This window comes from Urocampus carinirostris, chromosome 7 (assembly GCF_059441175.1).
Source record: "Urocampus carinirostris isolate Australia breed hairy pipefish chromosome 7, RoL_Ucar_1.0, whole genome shotgun sequence".
Classification (NCBI taxonomy): Eukaryota; Metazoa; Chordata; class Actinopteri; order Syngnathiformes; family Syngnathidae; genus Urocampus; species Urocampus carinirostris.
The window spans coordinates 38299851-38317404 of NC_142355.1; the positions used below are offsets into that span (position 1 = coordinate 38299851).

At 41.2% G+C, this 17554-nt stretch overlaps 1 protein-coding gene across 1 annotated transcript in view; it reads right to left on the reverse strand.

Annotated features, from left to right (window-relative positions):
- Positions 1-17554, reverse strand: part of b4galnt4a (beta-1,4-N-acetyl-galactosaminyltransferase 4a) — a 216720-nt gene that overhangs the window by 92229 nt on the left and 106937 nt on the right. The gene's annotated exons all lie outside the window — the stretch shown is intronic.

The following is a 17554-nucleotide window of genomic DNA, read 5'->3' on the forward strand; positions in this document are numbered from 1 at the left end:
AAGAGGACTTTGGACCACTCTGCAACTGTCCAGTGCTTCTTCTCCATAGCCCAAGTCGGACGCTTCTTCCGTTGTCTTGAGTTCAGAAGTGGCTCGGCCATGGGAATACGGCTATTGTAGCCCATTTCCCGGACACGTCTGTGAACTGTGGCTTTTGATACCTGGACTCCAGCTTCAGCCCACTGTCTTTGAAGCTCCCCCAAATTCTGGAAGCGGCTCTTCTTCACAATTTTGTTAAGGCTGCGGTCATCTCTCTTGGTTGTGCAGCGTTTCCGGCCACATTTTTCCCTTCCAACAGACTTTTTGTGGATATGCTTTGAAACTGCACTCTGTGAACAGCCTGCTCTTTGAGAAATTTCTTTTTGTGTCTTACCCTCCTGATGGAGGGTATCAATTATGGTCCTCTGGACAGCAGTCAGATCAGCAGTCTTCCCCATACTTGTGATTTAGTTTACTGAACCAAGCTGAGTGTTTTTAAGGCTCAGGAAACCCTTGCAAGGTGTTTCGAGTTAATTAGATGATTCAGGTGATTAGTTGAATAGCCTACTTGTATACTTTTTCATGATATTCTAATATTTTGAGATAGGATTTTTGAGTTTTCTTAAGCTGTAAGCCAAATTCAGCAATATTCAAATAATAAAAGGCTTGAAATAGTTCAGTTGATGTGTAATGAATCCAGAATGTATGACATTTTTGTTTTTTTAATTGCATTACAGAAAATAAAGAACTTTATCACAATATTCTAATTTTCTGAGACAGTCCAGTATATGTATATACATACACACACATATATATATATATATATATATATATATATATATATATACACATACACACACACACACACACACACACACACACACACATATATATTTATATACATACATACACACACACACGCTCACACACATATATATATGATTGGCTGGCAACCAGTTCAGGGTGTCCCCTGCCCACTGCCCGGAGATGGCTGGGATGGGCTCCAGCCCCCCCCCCGCAACCCTAATGAGGATAGGCAGTACGGCTAATGAGATGAGATGAGATTGGTCTCGCGGTTCGAGTTTTCGTCTGCACGCCGTTCTCGAGTTGTGTAGTGAAAAGTCTGTCTCTTTTTAGAGAACCGGCTTTTTCGGCTCAACTAATTAAAGAGATCCGGCTCTCAAACGGCTCACTTGCTTCGATGCATTATATTACGAATTAGGATGTTGTATAAAGAAGTGAAGAAAAAAAGGAAGTATAAAAGGAGATACACGTATATATACATACATGCACACACACCCCCCCACATATATACATACATGTATACATACATGTATATATATATATATATATATATATATATATATATATATATATATATATATATATATATATATATATATATATATATATATATATATATATATACACACACACATGCACATTATATATACTCAAAATCTCCTTCTGTCAAGAACCAGAACAGAAAAAAGACCCAATCGCGGGACGTTGTCACAAAAGTTAAACGTTAGGAAGCCGGTCTGGCGTGGAAGGACAGGAAGCCAGAGACCGACGAGACCGTTTCCAATTGCCTGAGTTGATATTGGACAGATGGGATCAATACAGGACAGGAAGGGATAGACAGGATTGACAACAAATCGGGATATTGATAATTAACAGGAGAAACTAGACGGGTACGAAAACTGGAGAAAATTATAAACAGGACTAAAATAGACTGAAACAAAACTGGAACTCGAAATCAAACAGGACAAAAATAAACGGGAACAATACCGGACTGAAGATATCAACAAGAAAACCGGACCGAGTCAGAACCAACGTCTTTTGGAGCAGAAGTTTGTTTACGGGCTAACAAACACGCAAGAGAGCACTGACCTTAATATAGAAAGAAAGCCAATCTCTCAACGAGCCGCAGCTGGCACCACACGGGCGGGGCCAATTGGGCAGCATTGCAATCGTGACACACACAGGCGCGGTCAATTGAGCGCCATGGCAACCATGCCACCTTCTAATTTCAAATACATACAGTACTTGTCACTGTCTCAAATGATGGACCCCACCTTTAGTATTTTTGTTACCTTATCACATTGCAATATGGGATATCTCTAGTAGCCTAACTGTTGTTTTTTTATCACCTAGTTAAATTCCTTTTACTTATTGAAAAAAAGTTGCAGAGAAAATCTCAGAGGACATTGTAATTTAGGATTCTAATGTGAATACTTTCACGTCTCGTAAAGCATAAAAATGGGTTTCAGCTGATGCATGTATTTGCCACTTCGCTGTTGGAGTTGGGATGTGTACAACCACAGAGGTGTTCAACTCTGCTGCAAAAATGCAGGAGGGCTGTCTCTCTGTTTAAGATTTATAAGCACATTATGTTACATGTCACTGGAAAAATCATTGTTGAAATAGGGCAGCCTCCAGAGCATCAACGTCATGGAAAGAGTCACAGAAACTGACGATAGAAAATGAAGCAATAGATAGTGGTAGACAAGAAAGGAAGAATGAGCCAAATGAAAGTTGGCGATGAAAGAACAAGTTGGACTTAAGTACTCAGAACACTGAGGGATGTTCAAATGTCAACACCCTTCTCTTTCTGAGGGAGAACGGCTGTTTAGGTATCTTTGCTTCAACAATTTGCAGTCAAACAATGGAGAACGTAAAAGTAATTTGTCTGAGGACTGATTTGCCGATCATAACGATTTGCATTGGACACGTTGCTTCTCAACTGACTTGTGCTCATATTTTCTAATGACACACAAATAGTCTCTTTCTAATGCACTACAATGTCCAACAGTAAAGATAAGCTCTGCAAAGATGTAATTTAGATTTAAATCTGCAATTGTGTTACTCCCTTTTGAATTTCACTTTACACGTTCGCAAAGTGTCTTACCTGTCAACCTCAGGCGATTGCTCTCCTCATGAATGATTGCAATTACCTTAATGAAGCTATAATAAACCTTACAAAATACATGTCAATCTCAGACAATGTTCCTCTTATTAATTTTCCCAATTCACCTTATTAAGCAATAAACCTTACAATCACAACAGAGCACCTATTTACTCACAGCAAGACGGACTGTGTGGAAACAAATAAAAGATAATTTGTGTATGACAAGTTTATTTTATCTACCAAATAAATAAAACAAATCAGCATCTTTCTTAGTTAGTACCCCGCTTGCTGTAAATTTAGTCCTGCTTATAATCTGTGCAAGATTTCACAGATACATAAAACGAATTCCCGACTGCAAAATATGCTATATAGAAAAATATATAACATGACATGCGTGCACATTTAATTCTATATCGCCAATGCCCCAATACACGTGAAAAACAAATGCTTGATCGAGGATAACATTTGCTAGTGTACCGCACCAATACAGTATTAGCTATCTTCAACGACGTCGTCTTCTACCAGTGAACAAGACGATCCGGATTAGAACCAAAGTGGGCAAGAGAAGGGTGGTCTAAAGACAAACAAAATTAACTAGTCTTCTTAAGATTGTTCTCCATAAAACTTGAAACTTTGTTACTCTCTGCCACCATCTCCTGGTCTAACGACATGATCGCAGCTTCAGTGAGCTCATTCCTCAAGAATGTGAATATCTCTTTTTCATCTTTTTTGGAGTATGGGTTAGCGTTTGAAATAGACATTTCCTTGGTTTTACCATGTTCTTGCTACACTAACCAGAAAACGGTGATTACGGGCATAAAGTCACTATCCATTTAACTTTTAAGGAAACCACAAAACAACACACCCCACGTTTATTTAAAAAATAAAGGGTTTTCTAGTACAAATATTGTTCAACGGCATATACAATTTAAAATGATGGGGAAAAAAATAATAAAATGAGGACAAAACTTACAAGTTGACAGGTCTATATTGTTGTTAGGCAGATTTCAAGTTCAAACAGTGTAGCCTTACAGACCAGTGCAAATGATGTCAAGTGTTGGTAACAAATAATAGGACTAACACTTTTTACATTTTTGATATAATGTTGTTTAAGGTTAAACAGGGTGGTAGACCATCATGCAAAACAGCAAACATCCAATGATAAAACTTTTGCATCAATTTTGTCAAGAACCAGAACAGGAAAACAGGAAGCAGAACCGACTCGCGTAACGTTACTCACAGTTTATTGGGGGGAAGAAGAACGAGTGCACACTCATCCGGGGATCGTTGGTCGCGGAAGTAGATTGATCAGAAGGAGGAAGTGGTCAAAATCAAACAGAGCGGGGCGAGAACAAAACAGGAGCAAACACAGGCAAAAACGGAGATTCACAGGGCTTGGCAAAACAAGAGCAAAAAACACAGGCAAAACGGGGATTCACAGGGCATGGCAAAGCAAGAGCAAAAAACCCAGGCAAAATGGGGATTCACAGGGCTTGGCAAAACGAGAGCAAAAAGACAGGCAAAAACGGGTATTCACAGGGCTTAACGATATCACAACAGAGTTTAACAGGAGTTTTGCAGGTACTCCCACACAAGGCGACTCACAAGACAGCGTTTAAGTAGTCAGGGAGCAATATGTCAACGAGGTCCAGCTGGTGTCCATGGACGGGGCCAATTGGGCGCCGTGGCAACCGTGACAGAACCTGGCGCCACACGGCGGGGACCAATTGGGGGCCAACTTTTTCCAGTAATTAAATTGAACTCATGCAGAATATAAGACCATGAAAAAAAATCAGTGCTTCCATTTTTGTCCACTGCCTGCATTATTCATACAAGACAACAGCAGAGTAGCTAAGCGAGAAGAAATAAGAAATGGAACATAAATAAGAAAAGACTGTAGCAGTCGATAACGGGAGTGATAAAGTCTGCGGCATCAATTCATCGCTTGGAAGATTAATGAGCACAGTCAAGATGAGAGGGGAATAAGGAGAAGATGAAAAAGAATGGTATTTTTTATTTTTACGAACACCTTACGAAGCACATACAAAAAACCTGAGGGGAATATTGATTTTTAAAATCTAGGAGCATTTTATTTTTAGGAGGACAGGATAAAAATACAGTTTTGTTGAAAAAAAAACTCCTGTTTCAACATTGCCATTGCTATTCAGTATAGCAAAAAAAGCCAAAACCTTATATATATATATATATATATATATATATATATATATATATATATATATATATATATATATATATATATATATATATATATATATATATATATATATATATATATATATATATGGCACTAGGAAGCAGATTTTAGGGGTGCCACTGCCAAAAAATAGGCAGGTATTTTGAGAGGCTACAGTTTACAGCTGCAAGCAATATACATTACCTTCATAATTAGTCTCATTTCAAGATTAGCTATTAAAAACAGCTCTTTAGAAGATTGCTATCTTTGGAGGAAGAAATTGTATTTATCAAGGATGTGTTTTAACACAGCCTCTGAAACACAGGTAAAGACAAATACAATCTTAACCATAATGCAAATAGATCCCAGAGGTTGGACTAATAGCAAGGTGCACGGTTCACTTGGCCGGACGAGTGATTTGAAAAGCGTAATAAGCAGCCAATGCTTGCCATCTGTGTGACGTTTACGGTTTCAATCCGGGCTGATTACTTGCGATGAAGTGTGACAGCGGACAGCAAGAGAACACAACGGCTGCCACTCATCTCATACCCTCTTGGCTTTTAGTGTCACTTACTTATCACTCAGGCTGCTGCAAAGAACGAGGATGCTTAGGAGACAAACTTACATTGTACTTGAGAGTAATCTAAATCAGTGGTTCTCAACAGGTACATGGCAGGACATAAAATGGCGGCGCCCTCTATGGCGGCGGCTGGATCTGCTCCCGACAGTTTCTCTCATTCTAGTCAAAAACCCCAATCTTCGACTCAGTTTATGAGGGCGAACAATGACAACTCTAACTGTAGATTAATATACGATCGCAGTTTTTTGCTGGATATGCGAACATCCAGAAATCCAGCGCAAATTTCGACGATCACTCTGGAGTGTTTACTTAGCCTCGGAGTGCTACGTCAACAGAACACAGCGGCCTACAAAGCAGCGAGTAAAAGTGGCAAGCGGAAGCGCTGTGACCGGGGAAGGAAACGAGGTTGTCGGGCCGGGCTAACGGCTCGGATGAAGGCTAAACCCTTCAAAACGCCTCTACCATCCATTTTCCTATCCAACGTCCGCTCCCTGGACAACAAACTGGACCATTTACAATTGGAATTCTCATCGAACCGCGAGTTGACGAACTGTTGTGCTTTAATTCTGACGGAGACATGGCTAAACTCATCTATCCCGAATGACGCTGTTAGCATTGTGGGGCTAACTGTTTTCCGCGCCGATAGAAGCGGCGAGCTCACCGGCAAACGAAAAGGTGGCGGTCTATGCATTTACACAAACAACATCTGGTGTAGAAATGCGAAGATAATCTCGAATCACTGCTCACGAGACATTGAACTTTTGACGGTGATCTGCAGACCCTTCTACCTACCGAGGGAGTTTAGCGCGACCATCATTACTGCCGTGTACGTGCCCCCCAGCGCTAATACGAAGGAGGCAATGGACGTTCTCTACCGAACTGTGAGTGAACTGCAGCATGCTTACACCGAGTGCATTTTTATTGCGGCGGGGGACTTTAACCAGGCCAATATGAAAACAGTTCTCCCGCATTTCCATCAGCGTGTAAATTTTGCTACAAGAGGTAGGAACACATTAGACCTGGCCTACACAAACATCAAAGGTGCATATAAAGCGGCCCCCCGCCCCCACCTTGGCTCATCAGATCACCTTTCTGTTATGCTAATTCCAGCATACAAGCCCCTGCTGACCAGAGAAAAACCTACAGAGAAGCAGGTTAGGGTGTGGTCTGAGGGGGCAATGGAGGCACTACAGGACTGCTTTGATTGCACTGATTGGGACATGTTTAAATCGGCTGCCACTTACAACAACAAAATAAATATAGATGAGTACGCCATTTCTGTGTCAGCCTATATCAGTAAATGTGCAGAAGACGTCAGCAATACCAAAACTATATGCACCCGTGCCAATCAGAAGCCCTGGATGACTGCTGAGATACGCAAACAACTAAAAGTACGGAACCTTGTCTTTAAATCTGGTGACATGGAGGCGCTGAGATCAGCGAGGGCTAACCTGAACCGTGCTATCAGACTAGCAAAGCGAACGTACAGTCAAAAAATCCAGGAACGTTTCCTCAACAAAACCAACACCAGGGATATGTGGAAAGGCATTCAGGCCATTACCAAATACAAGCCAACCACCGCCCCAGTGCAGGACACTAGCATGGACTTTCTGAATGACCTCAACAAATTCTTTGGAAGGTTCGAGGCACAAAACGGCACCACTGCAGCGAAAGCGGTTCCAAATCAGGACGAAAGAGCACTCCACCTGGACTCATCTGACGTGAGGAAGACCCTGAGAAGGGTCAACACAAGGAAGGCTCCAGGCCCGGACAACATTCCGGGGCGGGTACTTAGGGAGTGCGCCGATCAGCTGGCTTGTGTACTAACAGACATTTTCAACACCTCGCTAGACCAAGCCAAAGTACCATCATGCTTCAAATTTGCCAACATCATCCCAGTGCCAAAGAAACCCCAGATCTTATCATTCAACGATTACCGGCCCGTTGCACTGACTCCTATCATAATGAAGTGCTTTGAGAGACTGGTTAAAGAGCACATCACCTCCAGTCTCCCCTCCTCATTCGACCCCTTTCAGTTTGCCTACAGGACAAACCGCTCCACCAGGGATGCCATCTCCTCTGCGCTTCACCTGAGCCTGACACATCTAGAGGAGAAGAACACCCATGTGCGGATGCTGTTCCTGGACTTCAGTTCAGCATTCAACACCATCATCCCACAACATCTGGTAGACAAAATGAGACTCCTGGGTTTCAACACCCCCCTGCGGAACTGGCTGCTGGACTTCCTCTGTGACAGACCCCAATCAGTGCGGATAGGTCAGAACAGTTCAGATGTCATCTACCTCAGCACGGGCTCCCCCCAAGGCTGCGTCCTAAGCCCCTTGCTGTTCACCTTGATGACACACGACTGCGTCCCTAGGTCCGCCACAAACCACATCGTGAAGTACGCAGATGACACAACAGTGGTGGGCCTCATCAGGGATGACAACGACCTAGCCTACAGAGAGGAGGTGGAGCAGTTGGTGGGCTGGTGCAGGGACAACAGCCTGGTCCTGAATGTTGACAAAACTAAAGAGATCATTGTCGACTTTAGAAAAAACCAGCCCAACCATGCCCCACTTCTGCATCAACAACAAGGCTGTGGAGGTTGTCAGCAGTATCAAGTTCCTAGGGGTGCACATTACTAACAAACTCACCTGGTCCGTGAACACTGCATCACTGGTTAAGAGGGCACAGCAGCGCCTGTACTTCCTGCGGAGGATGAGGAGAGCCCACCTGCCCCCACCCTCCCTCATCACATTCTACAGGGGCACCATAGAGAGTATCCTGACCAGCTGTATCTCTGTGTGGTGTGGAGGCTGCAGCGCTACCGACTGGGGTAGTGTGAGGAGGGTAACGAGGACAGCAGAGAAAATAATCGGGACTACACTTCCCTCCATTCAGGACATTGGCCAGAAGCGCTGCCTATCCCATGCTAAGAACATTACCAGGGACCCGTCTCACCCCCATCATGGACTGTTCACTCTGCTAGCCTCTGGGAAGAGGTTCTGCAGTGTGCGGTGCAGGACCACCAGGCTCCGCAATAGTCTAGTCCCCCTGGCCATTAGACTGTTAAATGGTCAATCTAACATATAGTTAACTTAAATCTAAACGGCTGCTAATCTGACTGTTTGCACTACTGGCAGTTTTTTATAGCTTGCCACTCATTGCACATTGCTCTCTGCACTATGGTAATTACAGCGTTATTGTTACAGTGTTAATGTTACTGTGTACCTGACTTGTTAACCTGACTGCCCATTTTGCACATCTGGTTAGCTACTCTTCTTGCACTATCGGCACTATGGTAAATTACTATACGTAGCCAAAATACAATACAACTTTATTTATATCTGTACATTCAAGGAAACTGTGGGGGTCAGATGCATCAACATTTCGTTCTGTATACACGTGTACTAGAATGACAATAAAGTAGATCTGAATCTGAATCTGAATCTGAAGGTCTGACTTGAGGACCTACCATTTCACCCTAATGACAAGCTGGGACCCAAACCAACAACAATTTCCACTTCTCAGATTTATCCACTTAAATGACTGTGCAGTTTAAAGCAGAGATAGTACAATATTCACAGCTTTCACTGGTTTACCCCTGCCGTATCATACAGATTCCCTGCCCATCCCTTCAAACACGTCCAAACATCCTACTTCCCTTTTAGAACACCTCCCCACTCATTCCTATTACCAACAAGAGATCTAGCTTCCACTACATTTAGAACTCTTTCATGCAGTGCACTCATAACAGCATCCATTCACGTCAATCACGGCCTTCCTCATGGTCTCCTTCCATTTACTTCTGCTCTGTAGACCCTCTTCAACATTCGCTCCTCATCCATCCTCTCAAAAACATTGAATTCCCTTCTCAAATCTGCGTTCAGGCTCCAAGTCTCTGCACCATACAACACAGTCGGCACAATCACACTTTCATACAGTCCCCTCTTGACATCCATACTCATACTCTTGTTGCTCATCACTCTCCTCAGAGCACCCAAAATCTTGCTTCCTTGATTCACTGTTTAATACCTCGCACTCCATTCCACCAACTGCAGCCACATCACAACCCAAGTACCTAAAGCTTTCAACTTCTTCCAGCACCTGTTCATGCAACCTTATTTCTAACGCCATGCCCACTCCACCACGTGAACACTTCATCACCTTACTCTTCCCAACATTCACACATAGCTTACGCCTATCACATACTCTTCCAAACTCCATTACCAACCTTCTCAATGTTTCCTCAGAATTAGCCACAAGCGCTGTGTCATCTGCAAACAACACCTGACTTACCTGTCACACCGTTCCACTGTTATCGATCATCTCTACACCTCTGCCAAATACTCTTGCATTAACCCCTCTCATCACGCCATCCATGTACACATTAACTTGGATCGATACCAAAAATCCCAGTTTCGCCCGCCCCTATTAATATCCCTATAAGGATGTGCTGACCTTTCTAGAGTAATGTATACAGCACTTGGAACAGGATTCCAAACACCAATGATTTTGTCTCCTGTTTTTTAGACATAGTGATAGAAGACATTGCTTCGTATGGTTAATTAATTGACTTTTATACATAATATTATGCCCGATTTTTGTTGTTGTTGCTTTTGTTTAGCACCTGAGGCTTTAAAACAGATTTTAATGATTTCCTCTAAAAAATAAAACTTGTGTAGGAAAGCAAACAACAATCGAATTGGGATAAAGGTATTGGGGCCCCTGAAGGAGTTATATGACATCGCTTTCTTACTCAGGAAAGTGCCAAAAGCGGGAGTGGTTTCGAGTACCCGTATTTGCCAACAAAGACCATTTATTCAACTGCAATTCTGTTTTTATTTGTAGATTTAAAGTTGTTATGCTTTAGTTGTTTACTCTCAGTAGGTAATAACGTCATCTCTGGGTAAGTTTTACATGTCACTATGTTTAAGTTCTCTCTCAAAAAAAAAAACAAGCACAGAAAATGCACTTTTCTGAAGGCAATAAACTGTGGCATGCATTAAAAAAAAGTTAAAAAGCAGCCGTTTGAAAAGGTAAAGTAAAAAAAAAAATCACATTACTAAAGTTTAAGTTTAAAGTATCTGTGCTGTTATTTTTCTCTTTTTACTTTTGGGCTCCATGGCCGATCACACACTCACCAGTTTGTTATAAAAACAGCCACCTGCCTGTCCGGGTTGGGCACAGCTCGGCTCTAACACAGGCGAAACAGCAGGAAAGAAAACAAGCGATGAACAAATGCGCTTGCACCAAATTCCCTCTTGTCTTGCACCCCTAGTTGAAATATATTATTTATTGCACGGCATCGGAAAACGCTAAAAGTGATTGTGTCGTGTTTGTCCTTCTACAGAAACCCTATTAAAAAAGTATAGATTTCCCTCCCACTGCTTTTTCAAGTTGTAAACAATTTTTTAAAGAGCGCCAGGGAGCCACTCGGTAGCGCTAAAGAGCCGCATGTCGCTCCTGAGACGCAGGTTGGTGACCCCTGCTTTGGCCAAACATATCCAACATATTGATATTGGGCTTCTGGAAAGCGTAAGGAAACGTCAGCGATTCTGCAAACTATGATTGGCTTGGGGTCGCACCAACAGCCGATAAACTTGAAGAGAAAAAGCTGCACGAGGAAATATTGTTGTTTTGATTTAATAGCGTTTTCACAAGCGGTAAAAGCTTTAGTCAGCCTTGTGATAAGACCTCAAGGCTGAGCTAAAGCCCAGGCCAAAAATTTTAATCATCTCATCAGCCGTACCGCTTATCCTCATTAGGGTCGCGGGTGGGCTGGAGCCCATCCCAGCCATCTCCGGGCAGTGGCCAGGGGACACCCTGAACTGGTTGCCAGCCAATCGCAGGGCACACAGGGACGGACAACTCATTCGCTCATTCACACCTAGGGACAATTTGGACCGTCCAATTCACCTGAAATGCATGTTTTTGGAACGTGGGAGGAAACCCACGCAAGCACGGGGAGAACATACAAACTCCGCACAAGAAGTCTGGAGCTGGATTTGAACCCACGACAGGTTCCCATGACATGAACTGTGCCGCACAAGCGCTAACCACTTATTTAATAAAATAAATGTAAATCTAAGTGGTCTGAATTTATATAGCGCTTTTCAAAACAATGAATACCTCCCAAAGCTCTTTTACAATGTGCTTCACACTTATCATCACCTTTAGGTTGGGCCACTTTTTAACATTTTTATTATCCACCAGTCATTGTTCTTCTTTTTCTCTTTCGAAAAAGTCTCACGTGGCGCGCATCCATAGGGCGTTGGGCCCTTCGCGCAATCCGGACTGCTTGCTGCCTGAAGCAGACCTCACTCACTGTCGAACCCAGAGAACTGGGCGCACAACGCGGACCTCGGTGCGCGTTGTGCGCCCAGTCCTTTCCTCCTCCTGAGTTCTCACCCAACAAAAGTCAAGTCAAGTCACATTTATTTGTATTGCCCTAAATCACCAAATGTCTCAAAGGACTACACAAGTTACAATTACACCATCCCCTGATCTTAAACCACCATGTAGGCAAGGAACAACTCCAAACCTCATCATGAGGAAAAAAAGAAACCTTGAGAAGGGGCCTCACAAGTGGTAATATCCCTTCCGGGATGACCAAGTAGCAAGGAAATTTCACTCTCAAGAGCCGGCTCACACAGCCAGTTTGCTAGCGAACAACACATCACTAATTCAAACAGGAGCTGAAGGCCTAGGTGTAAAATGCACAGCCTGCCACTTGTATTTGAATAGCAGCTATGCGCACCCCAGCACATGAAAATTATTTTGTAGGCCAGAATGCACAACTAAAATTTGGAATACAATCATTTGTAACTGTGGCGGCATTACAGTATAGGCCAATTTAAACGGAGATGAATACCACTTAACTCTTTTGCGAAAGCCAAAAGTGGAAATAAACGTAACTAAAAAAAACATTTTCGAACAAAGATGTTCAGACACCATTTATATCCTGATCGTCGTTCTGTTATGCAACAGAAACAATAGTTAATAAACATGATCACAAAGAGATAAATGTGTCAATTATTTTTTAGGTAGTAGTCATCTAAATAGAAAATGGAATATTTAATCTGTAAGTACAAGATCAACTAAGACACCAGCATGCACGTTGATTGCAGAAAATATATCTATAAGTGTAACATCTGGGGCCCAAGACTCTACCATATTGTAATAATTTAATGGTAGGCACTTTTCAAGCTGTTTTCCAGCAGTCATTACTACAAGTGTAGCGGTGCTGTAATTGGGATCAGAGCATCCACATTTTGGGCACATTGTGTAATAGAGCATGACAGTACAAGATTAAATGGGTAGGATTTGCAGCCAGCTAAAATTGAATGGCCTATGTTATGAGTGTTTAATAGACATGTCATTCCCAATCATAAAATGTGAAATATGTAACTCCTCTATTACACGCTTAACACCTTCACTCATCTAAAAGCAATCTTTCTCATGAAGGACTTTGCTTTCCCCACTATATAAGGTGCATGCCAAGGTCCATTTGGACCTTTTTTATCTCGTCATACGCTGTCGAAACGTCCAACTAAAGGCTGATCAAGGAAAACCAGCAACACTGAAATTCAGGAAAATTGCCAACAGAACTTTTATTGATGATATAAAACGAGGGTTGGCATGCATACACACACTGATTATCGTAGTCAACAAACACCAGGCTAGAAAGTTAGCTTTTCAAAACAGTGTCAACATTTTTTTTTTTGTGGTTGAATCTTTAAATGTGATAAACATTCCCAAAATGAAAATGTGCATTTGGTTATTTTATAGCCTCTAGCAAATGGAATGAATAAATTACAGTGTTTACGTTGAAAAATAAAGTAAAACAATAATACTTCCGGGCAGCACGGCGGAGCAGTGGTTAGCGCTTGTGCGGCACAGTTCATGTCATGGGAACCTGTCGTGGGTTCAAATCCAGCTCCAGACTCCCTGTGCGGAGTTTGTATGTTCTCCCCGTGCTTGCGTGGGTTTCCTCCGGGCACTCCGGTTTCCTCCCACGTTCCAAAAACATGCATTTCAGGTGAATTGGCCGGTACAAATTGTCCCTAGGTGTGAATGAGCGAATGAGTTGTCTGTCCCTGTGTGCCCTGCGATTGGCTGGCAACCAGTTCAGGGTGTCCCCTGCCCACTGCCCAGAGATGGCTGGAATGGGCTCCAGCCCCCCCGCGACCCTAATGAGGATAAGCGGTACGGCTAATGAGATGAGATGAGATAAGAATAATACTTTCGGGTAATAGTACTTACGGAATTTTACTTCCTGCTTTTTGAGCTAGTTGTCATCAGTAGTTGCACACAGGCCGACAGGACAATCTGTCTTCATCCATGTTGAAGGATTAACAAGGCAGCGTTAATATGATGTATAAAAAAAACCTATAACTTGTAACAGTTTTGACAAATGTTAAGTTTATGTATGTATGTTGTGAACTTTTTGGCACTTGGGCTTAATGCATTGTAATGTACTTTCTGCAGTTTTCACCATTCTGAGAAAGAATTAAAGCTACAGACCACTGTGGTCATTGTCATATTCATGATACTACAGATAGATGCACTAAACCACATTAATATTCATGTATAGCTGCTGGGGGGTAAAACTCACAGGGTTCTACATTACGATACAGAGACAGGTAGAAGTATGTAGTACCACCTCAATCGCATTTCTATTTGATCCTCATTAAATCATTCATGCCAAACGTTTTTCTCAAATCGGAGGAGCCAGACCATTTTTGTCATTTCGGCTCATTTTTTCAAGGCCTACAGAAAATGTAGTTCTGTAGCTATAATGGCATATCAATAAAAAGCTTGAACCCTCATCTTTGTTTAGAAAATAGGTACGTTTAAAGCTTTTACAATTAATTAGTAAACAACTGTTGAATATCTCAAGTTGCCTGAACATACTTGTTTCCAAGAAAACTGAGAAAAATTGAGAAAAAGTTTTTTTGTGAAAGGCTGCATTTCAAGCAGAAATTTTACCATGGTGCTTTATTGAATTTTTGATACCTCCAATATCTAAACAATGCTTTCCATAAACACAAGGGCACTATCCTTGCAAAATAAATTTTTATTGCGAGAACACTGAACTGATGCATGAACTATGCATGAACAATGCATAAACTTTCTGTCACCTTGGCGATCGCTTTCTCTCAGGCGACCGCATTCTGGTGGATATGCACGAAATGTCATCCCTCTCTGACAATAGAATTACAATGGGACTTTTTCATCTTTCTTTGAAAGGAATAAGCTCTGTTGAGGAGTCAACTGCCTATTACTATCTGTATGTATCTCGCCTACTATATCTATGCCTACTCACCATATAGTGATGCCCACAAACACCAGAAAAAGGAAATCAAAACTTAGTAGTTGGGCTTCCTCAATGTGTGGACAAAAGATCTGATCAAAGCTACTCCTCCCATTTAATAATGATTTATCATCGGGAAATTATTCCCAGAGGCTTCATACTTACCGATGAGCACATATATATATACATATATATATATATATATATATATATATATATATATATATATATATATATATATATATATATATATATATATATATATATATATATATACATATATATATATACATATATACATATATATATATATATATATATACATATATATATATATATATATATATATATATATATATATATATATATATATATATATATATATATATATATATATATATATATATATATATATATATATATATATATGTATATATATATATATATATATATATATATATATATAGTTCCCCAGGGCCTGTTTCTAAAAACATATGTATACGTTATACGGGATAAAATGCTGTTAGCTCATTGGTCACTGAATAGGGCGCTCCAATGAAGAGCACTGAGTATTGCTTTAATTACATTGTTCATAGATTATTTTTGACTCACTGTATGACACGAACACGTACATTCCTAAATATAAAAAAAAAATTGGTTTTACAAGGAATGGTTGGCAACTCCCACAGGTTTGTGTGTTGGTTACAGAGGGCTATACCAGCAGCTTTCATCGGTATACCGCAGGACAGCTTTTAAGATATGTAACTTACCATCACCACTGTATGAATGTGTAATTGCCTTATCTACTTACAGAGAAGCATATTCAAGCATCAAAAAGAGTGCTTAATTAGTTAAATGAATGGATTTTTTAATTTTTACAACCTGCCCAAATGCAACGCTCACAATGCTCGTTATTGTTGGTGACTCAGGGACAAGGGCCCTAGACCCTAGTACTGCACAGAAAAAATGAAAATACCAAATAGCTCGACAGTGGTAAAATGTGAAAAGTAAACTAGTTAAGGATTATCAAGATTTAACAAGCCAAAGTGATAACGTAGTTAACATTTACTGGTAGTGTTGACATGTACCTGTATATTTGGCAAATAAACAATTTATTACTACTGGCTTTAATATAGATCCATTAGAAAATACCAGGCTTGAAGACCGCATAGATGAAGACACCATCACAATGGCGTCACTATTGATTTCTTCTTTCAATTAACATTTGGTTGTTTCAATCTCCTCAGTCCCAAATTGAAAAAGCCAATAAAAATTGCTTTTCCTGAACCAATTGTCATCTGACGAGAACCTCGATCTCCCTCCCTGGACATGACCACGTCTCTCAGGCATTAACCAACACCAGACTGTTGCTAAGCCAACTACATTTTACTGGCTCATGTGAGGAAAAACAAGGCGCTAGGATGTTTAATGACAGAAGAAATCTGGGAAGACACTTAATGGGATGGATTTTCTGTCAAATACAACTGAGATAGCTACAACGCTTGGTCAGCCTGTTGGAAAGGAGTAGGGTCAAATCTCTCGATAAATAGATCTATTAAATGTTGTTTGTGGCAGCACATTTTAGTCCATCATCGATCGCTTTTAGCTATGTGTTTCAGAGACACTACACAGATACCAGTTTTGTGGATATTCTTGGAAAATTTGTATACATTTTTTTTGCCATTTATAATAATTTGTGAAGGCCTACAAAAATGTAGTTCTCTAGCTTTATAGGCATAGGACATATCAAAAGAAAGCTTCAACCCTGCACCGCTTATCCTCAGTAGGGTCGCCGTCGTGCTGGAGCATATCTTAGCTTTCCTCAGGCAGTGGGCAGGGGATGCCCTGAAGTGGTTGCCAGCCAGTCGCAGGGCACACAGAGACAGACAACTCACTCGCTCATTCACACCAAGGGACAATTTGAACCAGCCAATTAACCTGACATGCATGTTTTTGGAATGTGGGAGGGAACCGCAGTGCTCGGAGGAATCCCACGCAAGCAGAGGAACAACATGCAAGCTCCACACAGGAAGGCTGGTAGCTAAATTTGAAGGATTTGTGCCGCAGACACGCTAACCACACTTTGGTTCTTTGTTTTGCATTTGTGATACCTCCAATATCTAAACAATACTTCCCATAATCACAAGGGCACTTTGCTTGCAAAATAACATTTTATTGCAAGAACGCTGAACTTGTGCATGCATGTACTTTGCAAGAACATTTCAGGGCCCAATGTTTCCAGTGACGTCTTCGCAAGATTGCAATCACAATGATGATCACGTTCCTGTGTATATGCACTAACCGCCATCCCTCTCTGCCCGAAAGGTGACAAAGTCATCTTATTAAGAAGAAAAAAGCTTGTAACTGGCACCGGCTCTTCCAATTTGAGAAAAGTGTCTGGCATTAAATGAGTCAAAATTAATGTTCTGCTAAATTTCCATAATCAGACAAATTCATTTTAAGTCAAGTAAATCACAGAAAATGTTAAAAAGATAACCAGATAACCGATTCAAGGCACACAGTGGCTTAAGATCAGTGAGGAAAACAACAATTGTGCTACCCGAACAGTCA